Genomic DNA, 19,038 nt, shown 5'->3' on the forward strand with positions numbered 1-19,038 from the left:
ACTTTGTACAGTGGGACAGCTTAAGTTTACTGTCTGCCTATATAAAGCAGAATGCCAGGAAATGGTGATTGTAATGGAATCAATGTAACTGCTAACAGTGTCCAGAGTGTCCTCTGCTTCCTGGACTGGGCTCCAGGCTCATTCTGACTCTCTTCTGCGTAAAAAATTATGAAAGATGACTAAATGGATGGACAGATGTATTCACAGAATAAAAGTAAACACCCTTCTAATCGGCCATTTTGCCTGCAAACTTTACGTAATAAAGGCAAATGCTTTCTTGACATATCCAGCCTTAAATGACGTCCTTGAAATGACTGCTTTCAGAGGAAAACAAACAAGACAGTCTTGGCAATTTGCCTCTGACGTTTTGCGCCGAACGCTAATTGCATCAGGCCGGCAATTAGTGATGGGCGCACCAGTCAAAGTTTGATTTCATTTCAACCAATGCTGCTTTTGGTTCTCTTTTTTAAAACCACAGCTCAGGGATTTAACTTTGCACACACAGAATAATTAACATCACACTGCGATGACCCCAACACAGATATGCAGAGTATCTTGCAATTACCTTTATTAGGCAGACGGAATGCTGGGTTCTAATTACTTGTTTTTCAAATTTTTAATTTGTGTCAGATAATTAAAGGAGAAATACATATTTTTTCATAGGGCAGAAAATGGTAAATGCTATCTACATCGGATCGTACTTCTATATGCCAACCTATGTACTGTATATACTGTATATACAATATATATATTTCACGTGTGTGTGTGTGTGTATGTGTGTGTGTGTACACACACATTAATGAGACAGAGTTAGAGTTCCTGATTCTAACCCCAGTCACATCAGCCATTATGCTTTTTCAGCAGTTTGATAGTTCCCAGAAAGGCGTCTGAATGCTCCAGAGTTACCAAGATAGGTAGCATTTAATGAACAATATTATGGATGGGGATATTTGACGGCATCGGTAAGGAGGAAACAGCTCTTTTGGGATGGTGTGATTGTAATTACCACTCAGAGCTCCTCTCTCTGGACGCCGAGCAAAGATGGCCGTCACAGCGAGGGATGTTTTACAGCGCCCACACCGGGGCCTATAAAATAAATTATTGAGCGAGTCATATAGTCGCATGCTGTATATTGGTTCCCATAGCGTTTCAGCTGGAGAACCCGAAGCTTTTTACGAGACCACGGATGTCTCCAATCACACATGTATAATTTAAAAAGATGACGGGAACGAGGAGGAAGGGGAGCTCCATCGACGACGGACAAAATAGCGAAGGCAGCTACACTGAGGGACGACACACGAAAACCGCCATGGTAATAACAGCGGTCAGTTAGCGAGTGAGCCGTTTGTTCGCAGGAGGCGTGGACACCGTTCATTCGCGTTCTCTTCAATGATTCCATTTTCTGTACCATAATAAAAAAGCACATGTTGTGAAAACCACCTAAAAATAAATTAAATTATTGTCGTTATTGATTTTTTTTTTTAGATATGGCTAAAAGATGTAGCTGTAGATTGAACTGTCCCCCTCCCAAGTCTCAGATAGATCTTATCTGCTCTGGAGTAAATCCTTCCACATAGGGGAAGGGATTTTACAGCGGAATCGGAAAATCAATGGTAATGCGAGGCTCGCAGTCTAGGGAAAGCAGACGGGCACTGGTTCTGCCTTCACAGAGGACGCCAGGTCTCAGGAAGTTGCAGGGAAACAATGAACTCCGCGGGGTTTGCGGGCCTGCTGTGTGTTCAGTGACATGTTGCCAGAATTAAAAAACCCAGATCTGAAAACGACGGGAGTCTTCTTCGGCTAACTCCTTTCAGAATCGTGCCTTTTGTCCTCTTCCACTTGCCTTATTACGAGATACTTACACAGGCAGAATCCCGCAGTCTCTCACACCCGCACATAGTCACATGTCAACCTGCTGGCAGAACATAACCAAAATGAGGAAGGCGGTTCCATGCAGGAGTCCTGGTTGGGATTCTCTGTGGTTTGTCTTTACGCCACCCGGAACAGCACCCCCTAATGGGAAAAAGGGTGACGGCTAATTTGTTCTTTGCATGAGTCACCGAGATAACCGTATTCCATGGCCTCTATACGAACGTTTTGAGAGGCAAGGGTTCATGGCGGGTTTATTTTCTCCCTTGGAAACACGCTGGCCTCTTCCTAGGCAAATGTAATAAACGTAACAGGGCCTGCGAAGGAGCTTTATAATTTCCCAAAAATGGATATTCTCAATTGCCTTAACGACAGAAATTATAATAAATATGCAATTATGTAAATGTTATTAGCATGATTTTTTTTTTTTCCCCCAAGACGACCGAAATGTATGTTATATAAACTTTAATTATCCGCAATGGATGCAAAGGAATCACAGAGGATGTGAAGGGGAGGAACGGGAATATACCTTTGAGCCTGATTAAAATCGGTTGGATTGCTTCAGCATTCACCTCGCCGTCGATCCTGGGAGCAGGAGAACGCGTCCTGGTGGGCGAGTGCAGTGGCCGTGGCCATCCAAGAAAAGTGATTTAGCGATAATTAGCACTTGTCATTTCTGATTCATCACTGGAAATCTGAATCGCTTCAGTAGACTTCACCGGCAACTCTAAAATCATACCTTGATTTAAAATCATATCCTATACATTGGAAAGAGAAGACGGAAACTTAAACCATAAACTCAAAGACTATTAATTTTCCATACTATTTATCCAGTACAAGGTCATACGCAGCCGGAAGCCTTAACGCTGGGAATATTCTAGGATTTTTTCAAGGTATATAATAGGGGCCATAATTCATACAGTGTGGCCAATTTTACCAATGATACATTGTGAATTGGTGAGTGACAGGGGTGGGGGCTTTCTGGAGACCAATCAGCTTTCAGCTGCCCCTGACGCCCCACCCCTGTATCACAGGGAGTACTATGCAGCGAGTCAGCGGACACCCAGGATGGGGCAGCAGTACTTAACAGGACAAACACAGTTATGGGAGTTTTAGAGACATCTTTGGACGCTAAAAAGGAAACCAGAGAACCCTGAGATATGCCAAGCGAGTGCATGGACAACAAACCCCCATGATGCTGTAGGCCAAGGTGCCCCTACCAAGGAGTCCACGCTCCTCGTAGTACGGCCTTGTCATTCTTCCGACAGTCCCCCTTTCCGCTGCTCATAGCTCCCTCCCCCGTGGGCTCCTGAGTTTATCCACGATGTGCATGGTGGCACTGACATTTCCGTTTACCTGTGTTTCCCACCGCGTTGTGCCCATCACGCTGAGAAGTGTCTACCCCATGGAGAGAGAGAGAGAGAGAGAATGAGAGTGAGAGACGATGGCAGAAAAGAGAAATGGATCAAAAGCGAGGCCGTCCTTTCCAAATTCCGTACCGCTGTTTTTTTTCCGAAGCTCATTATCGTCCGCTCTTTCAGCGTGCCGGTATCCCGTCAGGAGGCATTTTGTTTCATTAAGATGTGCCCGCCTGCTACCTGACTCCGTTAGGCTAATGCTTCCTGGCTCTGCCTCTGATCCCACCCGTTCCCGTTTGGTGACATTATCTGTTTTTTTTTTCCACCACAACACAATGAGAAGCCTCAACCTAATAAAGGGGGGGGGGGGATATTAATTATGCAAAGCCCAGCTCATAATCCTCCATCATTTGTTGTTATCCCAACTGATGGTGTGGGGGAGCATTAAAATAACTTTGAGTGCCTAGTTTAATGCATCCGTGTGGAGTGTGACGGGAAAGTCGACGATTTTCAGGTGTCCCCCCCACACACACCTGAAATGGAGAAAGGGACCCCATTGTGTCGCGGAGCTGGTCTCCCACCACCGTCTGGAATTATAATACCGATATTCTGTTTGATGTTGTATGGAAAAAATGCAAATGAGCGAAATCTTTGACCTGCGCTCCAATTGCGGTATGAAATGAACTCGCATCAGAGACGCCGGATTAAATCACAAGGATCTATTCAGACGTGCACTTAGCAGATGTTTCACTTGTCTGGCTTTATTTGTATTAGATGCCGGTAACGCCTTATTGGCTATTTCGAGGCATGTGACCCGTGAGTGCGGGGGAAAGCGGGCAAGCTACTCGTCTTGATTATTTATGTCGCTCATTTCAATTTTAATTAAAAAAATGCAGAACCATGTTATGACGGTCCGTGTGGAGCTGCTCAGGTCATGCGTCAAATCAGGCATGCCTCACCTTGCGTGATACCGCGGCCATCCAGCAGAGGGGAGCCGACTGATCTGGGGGGCTGTCGAACCCAACGCCCCAATGGGCCCAGGTCTTATTCATATCCACAAATGCAACTTGGGGTGGTTAGGGTTTGCAAAGGCTTCCGGTGGCTCCCCGGGTCCCACTGCCACCGGGTTTTGAGAAAATAGCACTTTAAAGAAGGAGATTCATCTGCACTTGAGGAAAAGCACAGGTTTCCTCGGGAAAACGCGGGGCTTTATTCAATAGCGTTCTACATCAATACTCAACCAGCTGCTCATCCCATACTTTGTGACATTAATGGCTTTGAGCTGATGCCAAGTATGCTTTAAAAAGGCACAGAGAAGGAAAGCAATCACCGTGACAATTAGACGGAGCTGGCGGCAGTCGTCAGTGAATACGCGGATGATTACAATCTCGGCACAATCAAGTCGGTCATGCCGGCATTGACACATATGATCCAAATAAACGTTCTTCGAATCCCGTGACTCAAAAATTATTGTGCTGGTGCATTGTTGCCCCAATCCAAAGGAAGGTCAGGGCTGCAAAAGATTCAAGATTTTGTCTCAGTAGAAGGCGGCACGAACAGGGAAGGAAAAAACGGGTAAAAATGTCTTTGTGTCGGCGTGATGTCCCTCCTCGCGTTTCAGTTTTCTAAATCTCGTGACTCATGGGCTGTACCGCCGTGCGTACAAAAACAAACAAAACCTCGCCCACCCCTTGGCCGTCACGAAAAATCTCAAGCGGGGCAGAATTTAGCGAGCATCTTCGTTAGAAGTAATTAGAATTCCAAACGGCATCGGGACTCCTGTCGAACCCAGGACGTCTGCTCCTTGGCAGGTCACATCAATGACGTACGCCCTCATCTCTTCGCTCTGACGCTCACCAAGGCCACCACTTATCAATCAGTGAGAGCTCACCTGCGGCAACCAAAATCCTAAGCATTAAAAACACATTTTTTTTGTTAAACGTCTGTTCTTCAGTTGGCTTAGATGAGAAGACACCACTTTGGTCCCCATCTAAGCATCTGCTGGGATGGCGTGTTAAGGAGGGAATCCTCCATGCTTAGTGAGCCGATCAACACTAAATGCGATGGAACAGGCTGGATACGAACAGGTGCAGCTGCTGATTTTCTGGTTCGGAACTTGGGAAATTAGCATTGTGGAATTTTCGCTTCATAGCAATTGTCTAAGCTACATACATACATTTTTTTACGACATTTTCATAAATGTAAAGTGCACGGGCATTGTCCTCCTAAATCTCGCTTTTTCTATCATCTTTTAAGCTTCAGCTGTTTCTTTTTTCGCCGTTAACTAATTTGACTTTTTTTCCCTTTTTCGCCAATTAGTCTGGGCCACCCTTAAATACTGCTATTTTTTACGGTGCTCCTAAACCTGCCTCTCGCGCGTTAATCCTCCTCCTCGTTAGAAGGAGGGATCAGCGGTGGACAGTTCGGAGGCAAGGTTTGCAAGGTAAACATGTCTATTAGTGGGAGGTGTGCCGTGTCGAAGCTGGATCCCGGCCAGCTTCTTGGGACCGCCAGCAAATTGCTCCCTGCAAGAGTCTCGCTGCCATATGGGTTCTCCTGTAGAGCCGCGCGAGAGCCAGTGTGGGTTAAGATGTGTCAAATCTAACTGGGGATTAATTGATACTGGGACAGGGCCATGCAATCTGTGCGATCAGTCTGTTCCCCTGCAAAATACCTCCCCCTCGTCTCCGGGAGACAGTCGAGAGGGACGGTACATTTGGAGGGTGGGTGAGCTGGAGGTCTTAACAAACCACATTCCCCATAGACCAAATACGGCAGCAGATATTGCCACCAATACCCCCACATGACCCAAGATGGACCATATGGGGGTGTGATTTCGACGCCCATTTTTTTCTCATACTGGTATGAGCCCAAGTGCCCTGGGGACTCCAGGCCGAATTTCCTCATCATTTGGACCGTCCCGTGCCGGCTGAAGCGAATTAAGTCCAAAGCAAGAATGTCAATTTTCACGTGAAAAACCGGCAATTCTGCAGCATTTATATACCTGCACCCTGTTTTATTTCCTTGCCGCTTACGACCAAGGCCCTCCTCTCTTTTCTTTTGTTTTGCTCAAAGCCGTATAATTGCGAATCAGCGCTAAGTTTGGGCAAAATTCTTAAATTATTTCACAGAGGGGCCTTAAAAGTACAAATTAACAAGCATGGTTTTTTTAGGTTGGAGGGGGGGACTGTGTTGGATTTTTTTGTTCGGAAGGCTTTACACCTGTGAATAGACTCAAATTTTCACAATGATTTGGTGCAATTAAAAGCTTGGCGTCTAAGGAAGAACAATTGTGCCTGCATTCAAGACAGCCATCTGCGGAACTACAGTAAATGTGGACGGGGGAAGGAACGAGAAACGGGGGTGCCTACTTTAAGCCAAAATCTCTATCTCTGGAGAATATATATTTTTTTTAAAACTGCACACGCTCAGGCACCGGCCTGCAGTAGGTCTAGGTGAATATAGCACTGAGCATCTTGTTGATGGAGCACAGGTTAGAGTCTCAATACAGTTTTTCGAGGAGTTAAAAGCCGAACCATCCGAATAAGTGTATGTAGCCAACTGGGCAAGATCGCTTTGGCTAAAAAGCATTTACTCGCAAATAAATCCAGTCGTTCTCCTTCCGTGGCACTTACCCAGCACAGGGTCACGGTGACACACAAAGATATAGAAAATAAATATTATGAGCAACAGTAATATTTAGTTCAGGGGAAACATTCTCTAAACTACAGCGTTTCCCGCGGAACACCTTTTATGCTCTTCCCAGCCGGAGGTTTCCGCCAGCGACCGCGAAGTGCGGCTAAGATGTGACCCTCAGCATGAGAGTTTCCATTTCCTCCCATTTAAGAGTGCCCCCATACCCCCCCCCCCCGCACGCCCCATGGCGCAGCATGCTTTCGGGACCTGCATGCGGGCGGGTGAGAGCCAGCGTGCGAGTGCACGGGGTGTGCGCTTGTGTTTGTGCATCCGTGAGAGAGGGAGCGAGAGAGAGATGAGCGGCATTAGCGGCGTATAAGCCCCCCCTTCCTCTTCCCCCCTCCACACCACAAAACCCAAGTACAACACAGAGCAAACTTGTCAGTTCGATATTGACAGCCCATGACTCTTTCTGTCCCCATGATGACTCTCTAACAGCTCTGGGCTTCGATCGATTCCGGACGGTCCCCGAGATATCAGCCAGCGTCTCATCCCCTGACAATCGGGTGCGGCACCCTCCCCCCCCCCGCCCAGTTTTATTACCACTGTCGTTGTCATTATTATGGGCAGAGGAGAATATGGAGGTGATTGTCGATAAGCAGCGGGACGTAAGCAAAAAATGCTACTACCCACAAAATGTTTTTCTAGCCTCCCCGTTACAGTTAGCGCCACACCAGCTCTGCGTCCCATAAGGTCTAACAAAAAATCCTGACAGCCCACGTCAGCAGACAGAACGGCGAGGCGCTATCCAGCGTTAGCATGTCCACCGGCCGGCAGGAACCCCTGGCGACGGCCAGGGAGGCTCGGTGCCGCGGCGGGAGTGCGGTCAGCCCCTGCCTGATTGTTATTCAGCCAGGCAGAGCCCGACCTTCACAAAATGCCCGTGTGCTTTTGGAAATAGCTTATGATGTTTCAGGTCGGAAATTGAAAAAAGTACTGTACTGTCCCCCCAGTGACCAAGGGAATTTTATTCCCAAACTCCCCCTCTTTTAACCCCACCCTGCCCCCCCTCCCCGCCCCCCCTCCCCGCAAGTCACTGTTCGCTCTGGAAGGCTTTAGCTATCTCAGTGACAGCCGATCACATGGAGAAAAAACGGCATGCGTGTGCTGCCCGTTCCTGGTCATGAGAGGCATCGGAGAAGCCGCCCATCCCCTGTAATCTGGGGGGGGGGTTTCCCCGGTGCCTCAGGCAGGCCACCATGCATGCCAGTGGCAGCTCCCCGACCCCAGGCTGCCGTCTCACGTTAATCTGTGAGGATGTTCCCATTTAGTCGTCCCCTCTGATGAGGCTCAGTCAGCTCCCCGGCAGTCCGTTTCCCCACCTGCCATATTAAATACTGACAAATTGCATTTGTTAAGGATTCAAACGGCTCATTTTTCCGGAACCTTCATGGCTTATTCGCCCGCCGCATCCTTCATCCTAACGACGTCGTGGCCGCGTTACCTGCCGCGTCCTTTGTCCACGGTCGCCGTCGTCATTTACAGCCACCGCCACCCCCACTCCACCCCCCACATCCGCCATCGGCTACAGGCAGCCTTCCAGAGAGAGTGGGCAGCGCGACAATTTGATCGGAATTTAATCGGAGTAATTGAGGATTTTCAGGCGTCCCGGCCAAGAAAGTCATTAGAGCTGGATAAACGAAAATCCGGGAGGGGGGGCTCATTTTTTATCAGGGGCCTGAGATCTGCATTGTTACGGCGAACTCTAGTATAACCAGAAATAATGCACATCCATTAGCTGAGATTTACACAAGCATACTGTACAAGCAGTCACATTACTTCATTAGGGTCTCCAAGAAGAAGCATTTCTGCCTGAAATCCTGCTCAGACACGGTGCCCGCTGCTCCGGATTTTCCACAAGGTGTAGAGGAAACTTGAGTCTTTGCAAATGGAATGATCATGATAGCAATGGGCAGAAAAAGGGTAAAGATCTATACCTTTGCTTGTCACTGGGGCTGTACCCTTGTATTTGTACTTTTTAAGGTACAGAAATGGACTCTGAAGAACATCCCAAAGGTACAAACAGCATTAATGTACCATCAATTGTACAGAAATGTTCCTCAGACCATTTCTGTGCCTTAAAAGGTACAATTACCTACAGCTAAGGGTACAATTGGCAGACCCAGTGACAAGCAAAAGTACACATTTTTACTCTTTTTTTTCCTGAGATTGCAGTTAGGTTGTGCACTGGAAATGGCCACTGCGAGTTTAGCTGTGTCGCTGTTGGTGTGGTCTGCAATAGCTAGATGGTTCATAATAAGGGTGGTCTCCATACAAGCTGTTCTCATCTCAGAAGAGAAACGAAACATCGTTTGTAAGGAGGGGCGAGAACAGATTGTGCCATCTGACCGCAAATCCTTACCGTGGAGTAAGCGTGTGACAGCGGGTTCTGTATGGCCTCATCAACATCGCCCGCCCCCAGAGTCCAGGCTGGACGTCAGCTACCAACAGCTTTCCTATCATTCCCTGAAACAGTCTTAGGAGGCATCCATCTTCCAGTGATCACTGTACTCTAGTGGGCGGGGCCTCAGTCCCTCTGATTAGAAAGTAATCCCCTAGGAATATCTTATCCACCCCTGCTGCAGAGCCCTGTGATTGGATCTGGAAGAGAAGGCCACAGGCATCGGCCATTACAAGCCTGGCAACAAGGGAAACTCTCAGTGGGTCTGTGTGGATCGTGTCACATGCACTTTGGTTTTGCAGACGACCCTAAAAGCGCTCGTTTCCCGCTGTCCCCCAAAGGCCTTCTCTTCACACCTGCTATTTAGCATTTTTGACTCTTTCAGTTGTTTAAATCAGCAGCACATGACAGCGGGAGCCCATGTGGGCATCGTGCCCGAGCATGAGAGTCCGACAGTGGTTGATCTCCTACCTTCTGACACTTACATCTCGACGGATATGTGGGCACCTGCGCCGCACACCTGTTCACCTGTATAGTGCAGGTTTTCACAGAGTGCTTGAAGTATGAGAGATGACCAGAGACATAAGGCACAAGTGCGACTTCCCTTTATACAACCCCAACCTACTGTGTTTCAAAGAGTGTAATTCAAGAATAAAGGCTGCTGTCTATATAGTTGCTATGAGTTGACAATGCCTTACAGGTGCTCAATAAATAACAAAAAAAATAAATAAAGAATGGAGGCAAGGTTCAAATCCCCAACAGTGCCGGTGTGAGCAGCAGTGCTATCCACTGAGCCACCGTAAAAATATATGCAAGTATATGTTCAATAAGGAATTTCATGGGCTAAATATTTCCAAAAAGGAAACTGTGACAAAAAAAATCCTCAAAATCATCCATCCATGTTCCAAAACTGCATAACCAGTACAGTATGAGGGTGAACCTGGAACATATCCCAGAATGCACTGGGCAGCCTGGGTGGTGTGTCACTCATCAAAATCAGTACCTTGAAAATATATACGTTTGCCACACAAGAGCAGTTTCACAGCAGAATCTCTATTTTCCACCTCAAAAGATGACACGCTGCAATGAGGGTGAGGGCATTTTCCCTTTTGTTTGTTTTGTTTGGATTCATTTGCATGCCTCACAATTAAAATCCTATACAGTCCTTTTACACCTCAAACAATAAAAGCAAACAGCAGCGTGAAAAGGCGCTTGACAGTGTTGTTCAGCCCCGGAATTAATGATCTGTTATTGAAAATAAGCTCGTTAAGCTGGCCGATGTGGGGGCCAGGAAGTAAAACGCCACTGCCTCCGGCTTTTCGGGGGGGGGCGTGGATAATGGGGGCTCTTAGAAGTGGGCACCCTGATTAGTAGGGACCTCCAGCGACAGCCTGCAAGTTGGGGCTCTTCAGTCCTGGGTGAGGCGCACTGTTCTTCTGTGAAGGAGAAGTTTGGTTTAGATTTATTCGGTCTGAACAGCAGCGTAAGAAAAAAAGACTAATAAATAACAGGTGTATTTAAGCTCAGGGGTGGGAAGAACTAATGTTTTTTTTTTGCTTGACAAGCCAGTAATTCTTTAGTCTGTGATAACCTGTTATGATGAATGCACACCTCTATTACAGCAAAAACAAGGCGGAAACTCCATGACCCAGCAAAACGGGGTCTACGAATCGGAATGAGGTGGCCAGTCTTGGGGGCTTAAAGGAGCCATCGCTGTCTCCCTTGGGCTCGAGCAAGGAGATCTGACCCATTCGGGAATCGGGCCGGTCCACAGGAAGAGGAGAGACAAAACGCGTGATGCTTTTTGGTACAGAAAGTGATGCGCAAAAAGACGCCTAATGGTTGTATACAGAGTCAGACAGCATTAATATCACATGGGGGCCTGTGTGGGCCTGGGGGTAAACTTCCCACAAACTCCTGGGCTTCTACACTGTGATTAGTCTTGCTCTTTGCTTTCCATTGTCTCTTCCTGTCTTGTAACAGGTGTGTCCGACTGCCGTAACAGAATAAAACTCTTCTCCGGACCAGGAATCTGGGCGAGTAATGATTTGTACTTTGCCGGTGTAGGCTTTTTAAAGAGAGAGATGAAGAAGAAAAAAGGAGAGAGAAAACGCAGCCTAAAGGTTGTGGGTTTGATTCCCCGGAGAAGCTAGCATCTGTGTTTTACTTAACTTTATTTGTCAAAGTGCAACAAGCGGGAGATTTTGGCAAGCAGCCGAAAAAGTGCAACAATTTGGGTTCTTGAAATATAAATGTAGAGAGAGAAATGAACATACATGCTGTGCTTGCTCTTCTGAAGCCCTAGAAAGGAACTTCATCCTGAGGGGGGAGGGGGTCGCGCCCTCCCGGCGATGATGGTCAGGGTCATAGGCGGGGGAGGAGGGGAGAGGAGCTCGCCATTCGGACCCACACAGAGAGAGCCAGACCGGCCCAGCCCTCTGGCCCCGAGTCACGCTTGGCTCACAGTAATAAGCCTTGACCGATGCCCACACAAGCCCTGCTTCGATCATGGGAGACTGACCCTTGTAGAGTCTCGAGGCAACACATGGAAATTTCTCACACCAAGTCATTTTGTGAGATGCTTATTAATTTTTCTCTTTGTTTGTTTGTTTTTGACCACAGTCAACTGGCCACCCTTCCTTCAAAATGCTATTCACTGGTACGCATGCTTTCATTCTACATGCTTGGAAAGGTAGTCTCACAGGTGCTGCGATACTAGATACTGAGGAAGCGGGAATCTGATGCCAGCAATATTTAAGTGGATAAGGGTCCCAAAATGGACGTGAGCAAGCATGAGGTACGATTATGACGTTGTGGAGTCATTCCAACCATTGTTATTCTCATGCTATTTTAAAGGAGGCTTTTTAAAATCTAACACCTGTCTCTTCAGTTGCATTCATATTTACACATAGAAGGAATCAGGACCAGAGTTAAGATAATCATCTCCCTTCCCGCTAGAGAGCCACAGGCTCTTACTAAGATTTTGTCGCAGTGCAAGAGCGCCCCCTGGCAAGACATTGAAGAACTGTTGATATGCATTTTGTTTTGACTCACGGGAGCTGTGAATTTTCACATACCACTCTTTGGGGGGTGAGACCTGCACACCCTCTGTCTTCTGAAGTTTTATTCCGAACGTGGGCGAGTTATGACGAAAAACCGCTGTCAGCTGATGTGCTCACAGACAAACCAGGGTCACAAGACCTGTTAAGTTTTAACGGATGACTTAATTGGGAGGCATGGAGGACGGGGGTGGGGAGTGGGCCTGAATTCAAATATTTATCGACTGTGTGCCTGTGTACCTCTGTTTTTAATGCTCTTTTATGTGTACATCAAAAGGGTTCATTAAAAATGAATCACACAAAGACCCTCCGACACGCAGCCCTCGAATTCTCCATCTGCATACCGCCCCACTGTCAATGGCGAGACAGACGGCGGTGGGCTCGCTCCCACACTCCCCGTCCACTTTTTTAGCCCGTCCCATCAATCTGGCACCGTCCCTTTCCCGTCCTTCCTGTCCCCTCCGACACAAACCACAGCCATCAGAGTAAATGGAGGGGGGGGGGGGGGACAAAACAGAGTAGTCAGAGCTTCATGGGTGTGAAGAGCCTCGTGCGAATGCACGAGAGGATGAGTCAGTCACAGGGCACCCCCTAGACCTCCTCAGAGACACCCAACACCCCCAGACAACCCCAACACAAAAGTCTGCCCATGATTTTTCTTTTTAGAAATAAATTTCAGTGGGGCAGTTGTGGCTTTTTTTGACAGCACGGATTTTATTAAACAATCTCATCCCCCTCTTTCCTCCTCACTCAAATCTCCTTGAAGCCTGATTCTCACTTAAACCTGGATTTCCCTTTGTGCCAAATGTCAATAGCGTGCTTATCCCTAACCTAAAACCCACTACTCCAGTTTAATGTTTTTTTTTAAAGCCTCTGTACATTTGATACATTATTCACTGGTGTGGTGGGTGCATTCTAATGAAGCGGAGTGTTCTCAGCCCCGCGATAATTAACACCCAGAGCCAATAATGAAAAATCAAGCGCTAATGCCAAGGTAATTGAAGCAGGTGGCTTCACGTGTCACAGCCGCGCCTGACAGGTCAGTAGCGCCATTAAAATATCAAATAAAGGATGAAGCATGACGTCACTCGACGGTAAAGGATTCGGGCAACCTACAGGAAAGATGTACAACCTCTACGATCCATTTAAAACAATTTTAGCGACACTGATAAAGCAGAGCAGCCTCTCGCTATGCATACAGATCGCCCTACCTGTTATTTCATAATCTGTTGAAGCTTATTAATAATGATCGCTGCAAGCGTGGCATATTTGAATTTATAACCAAGTATTTTTAATGACTGCTACAACGACAGTGCAACAGAGAAATAATTGTGCGATGTCTTCTACTGCACCCCCGTCCCTTGCACTAACGATGATTTAATATTGAATTTGCACGATGCTTGCTTCTTGTCTGCTGGTGTCGTTTGTCGCGTGTCGGTGGCCTTTCCAAGAACCGAGCCCTCACTGCGCAGCTGGACTCCAGCGTCCACGACAGGGAGGAGCAATGGCACAGTGGTGAGAATTCCATTCAAACGCCATTCAAATGAGTATTTTTTTTTACCTGCTGTGGGTCTTATCAAGACTATTCCAGATGTTCCTGGACTTAGGAGGACCGTACACAACGATAGAGCCCCAGATGAAGCTCTCTGGCCCCCAAGGTGCCCCCTCCCCTCTCACTTACCGATTCAAGACATTTCAATGACTAATGATAAGGCTGGCCCCTCTGTATGAATTAAGGGCACTTTTACATCCCCCTCCCTTAAAAAATCCAAGGATCGCCCGTGGGACTTAATATGTTTTTGCTATTTTAGTGTGTTGTGCAGCAGACATAAAAAAACTGAAATAGCCAAACTAAATCGTTAGAGTAAAGCATGTTTAGAACCAACGTGAAAAACATTTCAATGAAAGACAGATATTGCAAAATTGAGATGGACTGGTACCTCGTCGTAGGTGTGTCTGGCTTTGTTCCTTCTGCTACTTGAGACAGACTCCAGGGTCACTGCGACCTCATACTAAAAATGCGATTATGGAAGATAGATTGAGAGAGGAATACATACAGCAAATAATTATACACCCTTCAAGAAAAGTACCAGAGGCACCAGACAGCAGAAAGTCCCTCCTTAAAATATTTATACCCTACCATTTGGCAGATGGCCCAAGTTTAGATTGTACATCTATTAAGGTAGAAGATGAAACTGCTGGATCGTTACAGTCAGAGACGGGGTCTTGGGAAACTTGAGTGGGTGGGATCACCACACACGATTACCACGCACGATTACCACGCACGTTCAGTCACCAGCCAGTTTAATCCACTTCCCCCCATCGATCTCGCCCACGGTGGATACTGCAGCCTCGTTTGTGCCACCGCTAATTATTCTTATCTGAAAAGTAAATATCGGCTGCGAGACGGAGGCAGTGGACGCCTGGGTTGTTTATTTTGCACGCAGACGAAGACACTAGGTCTCCCACATGGACGGGCCCTCGCCAATGTTTGCCATACAGATGGAGGAGGCGTCTTAACGATGAGGAGCAGCGCATTCGAGGAATGTTCTAGCAACGATGAAATGTGAGGGGGTTAATGCAAAGGCTTCTGTATCGAAATATCACATACTTAATGGGACAGGGCTGCCGTTAGAGTCTTCGGATCCCCTTCACATCATAGTCCTAGGAAACCGGGCTAAAGGATGTCCTTCCCTAGCTGCCGTCAATTCCATAATCCTCCACGTAGCCCTACTGCACAGTTATTGGTTGCCCATGGTGACAGAGAATCCCTGGCAAAGAAGATTGTTCCATCCAAACTGTGCCCAGGAGGGTCTGTGATCAGTTGAGAAGGAATCTAAATGACCCCAACAGACTCGACTCCCATTCCCCCCCCACTGCGAAAATTTGTATTGAAAGGGTCAGGGAGGGTAAACAGAATATAATTAACCCAGCTTGGATGAGTAATGCAGGTAGGCCATCTCAGTCACCCTCTGGTAATTGACTAGGAGATAATCATGGAAAGCTATTATAAAATAGAATTAATTTAAAACAATAGCCGTGTCATTACAATGTGACTTCTAAGTTGAAGTACAGGCTTAATCGAGGAGCTTTCCACCAGCATCAAATTTGGTTTGCAGTCATATATCAGGAAAAATATTGACAATGTAGAGGCACCTTGATACTGGATACAGAAACTGTAAATGTCAAAGACAAGCAGTTTCACGCATTGGTCAATGCAAACACTTCAGTTCTTTAAATCAGTCCATGTCTTTGCCCAGTAGGGAGCTGGGAGGGAGCAAAAAACGTGGAATGTCTGTGGGTCCCCGAGAACCGGGTTGGGAAACACTGTTGTAAATCATTACACCCTTACAGTCGACATTTTGCAAAAGCGCATATTCATTACTTTATTAGTCTCTTTAGAAGGGGTACCTGTTTCCATGGCAACCCATTAACTAAAAATGACGGGGGATGTTACCGAAGACTTTTCTCTGAATCATTTGTCAATTTTACATGGATGCTAATGTGCTGCTTTTCAATATTCAAATAGTCTGAAAAATCTTTGCAGTGGTGGTGTGTTTAAGTGTCCCACCGTATTTTTAAGGACACGGCAGTCAGAGGAAAAGGTAACTTGGGGCAAACCCATCAGCGGCCAGCTGGTGAAACGTCTGCAATAAGTCAGGGGTTTAAAATGCAATCCGGGGGATGGATGCTTTGGAGACTGGCCAGAGAGCATAGAAAATGTGGAGGTAGAGTTTAAAGGTGATAGTAAAACTGTATAATGGGAGTCTGGGCAAGTCTGGATCAGCTACAGACTGTTCGCAGTTCAGACCTCTAAATTAGACAGCGGGGAATAAAATGCTTTTCATGACTTAAGTAGCACAAGGACTGTAGACCCACTAAACAGGTTCTGGGTACAAAAACGTCAGAGCTGCCAACTTTGGTCAGCTGGCTAGAGTGAGATTTTCAATTCGAGACAAGTCTGCACACGCATTTACATGTATGTGACAGTTTTATTACCTTGTAAATAGTGTGTAGGGTTTGCAAACTACCCCAATGCTAATGATGTAGCTATTTTCAGGTTCATAATGGAATAATATAAGATTTGCCGTAAGATTTCTTGTGCGAGTGAGAGAGTCTGAAAGTGTGAGTAACACGCCAGATGTGTGAGAGCTGGCAACCGTAAAACATGGTTAAAAGTTGATTTCAGCCAGAGAAACCAGTAATTAGTTGGTCTGGTAACTAATATGACATGCACTGAGTGGTAAAACAGCAGTAATTTTCATTCTAGGGGTGATTCAGTATTTCAGGCCTCACCAGGTTTGGCTTGGCTGTGTCACTTCAGGGTGGCTTGGTTGGTGGCACTGTGACGTCACTTCTCCCTGGCTCACGTCTTGCCTCCCTTGATTTACAGTATGTGAGTTTCTTCAGCCCCGCGATGGACTGGCATCCTTTTCACCATTATTCACTGGTGTCTCATGTTCTTCACTGTCTTCCCAAAGCTTATTCTATGATATAAATTGCGTGAGTTTACGGCAAACGGGTACATATATCAAATTTATTATTATTATTATTATCATTCTTATTAAGAAGTACGATCTGTTAAAAACTCATAAACATTTGTTCCCAGAAGGCACTCGCTAAGCGTTGCTTTCACACATTACTGTCTGTGGTTTCGGGCAACGCACATGGCTGCCAGCCCTGCTGCCCTCCCCGCCGGGCAGCTCTCACAGCTGCCGCTTGGCCGACTATCCGAGCGGAGGAGCCCCAGGCGCTTCGGTCGGAGGGGACGCAATGTCTCTCACTCTTGCCCACACCCCTATAAGCTGCGCTTTTGTAGATTATTTCTCAATTCCGCCGAGGATCGTCCATGTCTGACACCGGCCACCGAGCGCCTAAGTCCGCAGCGCCCGCAGAAAAACACACCAGCTTAAAAGCGATGGTGCCGCGTTAAAGGAAACCGTCCGAGGCGTTAAAAAAAATCCCAGAGCGTTCTGCAGAGTGCTTTTAAATAAATCAAACATATTCCCCTAAGATTGTGCAAATTTACAAAATATTCTGTTGCATCCACTCATATTTTATTATCTAATAATCGACCTACTATTTTTTGCTTGAGTATTAGTCATTTATTACTTAGCAGATATTCTTTTCCATTTAGTCATATGAACCTTTTTGAATGATATGCTGTACAGAATCCGGCGTTAAGCAGAGCAATTTAATGCCTCCCAGCACCGCGACCATAGATCTCGACAGCGTTTGAACCCAAAACTCTACTCAGGTTCCAGGGCAATTTTCCGGTAAAACTCCCTTTTAAAATTATCAGCCGTTTCAAAATAGGCTTTTTTGGGTCTGCTGGACTGGTAGGTATTCACTCACCAGTCTAAGATTGAAATAGCACTTTACACTTCCAGTAGCTGCAACAGTACACCTACTTGATGGGCAGTGAGGGCGGTTCAGCTATCCAAAACTGCACAAGAAATCGTCTGAAAAGATCTACTGGTTCCAGATGCAGTTTTCTTTAAATTACTATAACCACTACTGCCCAGTTTAATTCTTATCTTTCTCATATTTTCCAGTCCCATGAGCTCTCCTTATCTACACTCAGGGTCGGGTTATTAGGTATGCCTGCTTGCTGATGCAAACAAGTTGTCCTTCATAACAGCAAATCATGTGTCTGTAACTGAATACATACAGCACTCAGACAGGGTCAGGAGGTTCACTTACTGTTTGACTAAGCATTAAAACAGCTATGACGCCTAATCGAACATTTCAAGCGTGATCCGACTGTTGTTGCTATACATTGAGGCTACAGCATCTCATCCATCCATCTTCTCCCGCTTATCTGAGGTCGGGTCGCGGGGGCAGCAGTCTCAGCAGGGAAACCCAGACTTCCCTCTCCCCGGCCACGTCATCCAGCTCCTCTGGGGGAATCCCGAGGCATTCCCAGGCCAGCCGAGAGACATAGTCCCTCCAGGTGGACCAGAATCGGCTCGAAGCCGTCCGGAAGTCGTTTTCCATGGCCTCGCCAAACTTCTCCAATGTCCCCCGCCTCCCCCGGGACATGGGAGAAGTTCTGCCGGAGGTAGGAGTTGAAACTCCTCCTGACAGGGGATTCCGCCAGACGTTCCCAGCAGACCCGCACTATACGCTTGGGCCTGCCAGGCCTGGCCGGCTTCCTCCCCCACCAGCGGAGCCAACCCACCACCAGGTAGTGATCAGTTGACAGCTCCGCCCCTCTCTTCACCCGAGTGTCCAAGACATGCGGCCGCAAGTCCGATGACACAACCACAAAGTCGATCATCGAACTGCGGCCTAGGGTGTCCTGGTGCCAAGTGCACATATGAACACCCTTATGCCTGAACATAGTGTTCATTATGGACAATCCATGACGAGCACAGAAGTCCAACAACAAAACACCGTTTGGGCTCAGATAGCGGGGGGGGTGTTCCTCCCAATCACGCCACTCCAGGTCTCACTGTCATTGCCCACGTGGGCATTGAAGTCCCCCAGTAGAACAAGAGAGTCTCCAGGAGGAGTGCTCTCCAACACCCCTTCCAAGGACTCCAAAAAGGGTGGGTAATCTGAACTGCCACTTGGTGCATAAGCACAAACAACAGTCAGGACCTGTCCCCCCACCCGAAGGTGAAGGGAGGCTACCCTCTCGTCCACCACGGTA

At 47.0% G+C, this 19,038-nt stretch overlaps 1 long non-coding RNA gene across 1 annotated transcript in view; it reads left to right on the plus strand.

Moving 5' to 3' along the window:
• The window catches only part of LOC111858471 (uncharacterized), an 82,227-nt gene extending 71,112 nt beyond the window's left edge, over positions 1-11,115 (plus strand). The window contains exon 5 of the long non-coding RNA XR_002841590.2: positions 10,947-11,115. This is a non-coding gene — a long non-coding RNA (uncharacterized lncRNA). The remainder of the gene's footprint in view (positions 1-10,946) is intronic.
• The last annotated feature ends 7,923 nt before the right edge of the window (positions 11,116-19,038 follow it).

Source organism: Paramormyrops kingsleyae, chromosome 21 (assembly GCF_048594095.1).
Source record: "Paramormyrops kingsleyae isolate MSU_618 chromosome 21, PKINGS_0.4, whole genome shotgun sequence".
Lineage (NCBI taxonomy): Eukaryota > Metazoa > Chordata > Actinopteri > Osteoglossiformes > Mormyridae > Paramormyrops > Paramormyrops kingsleyae.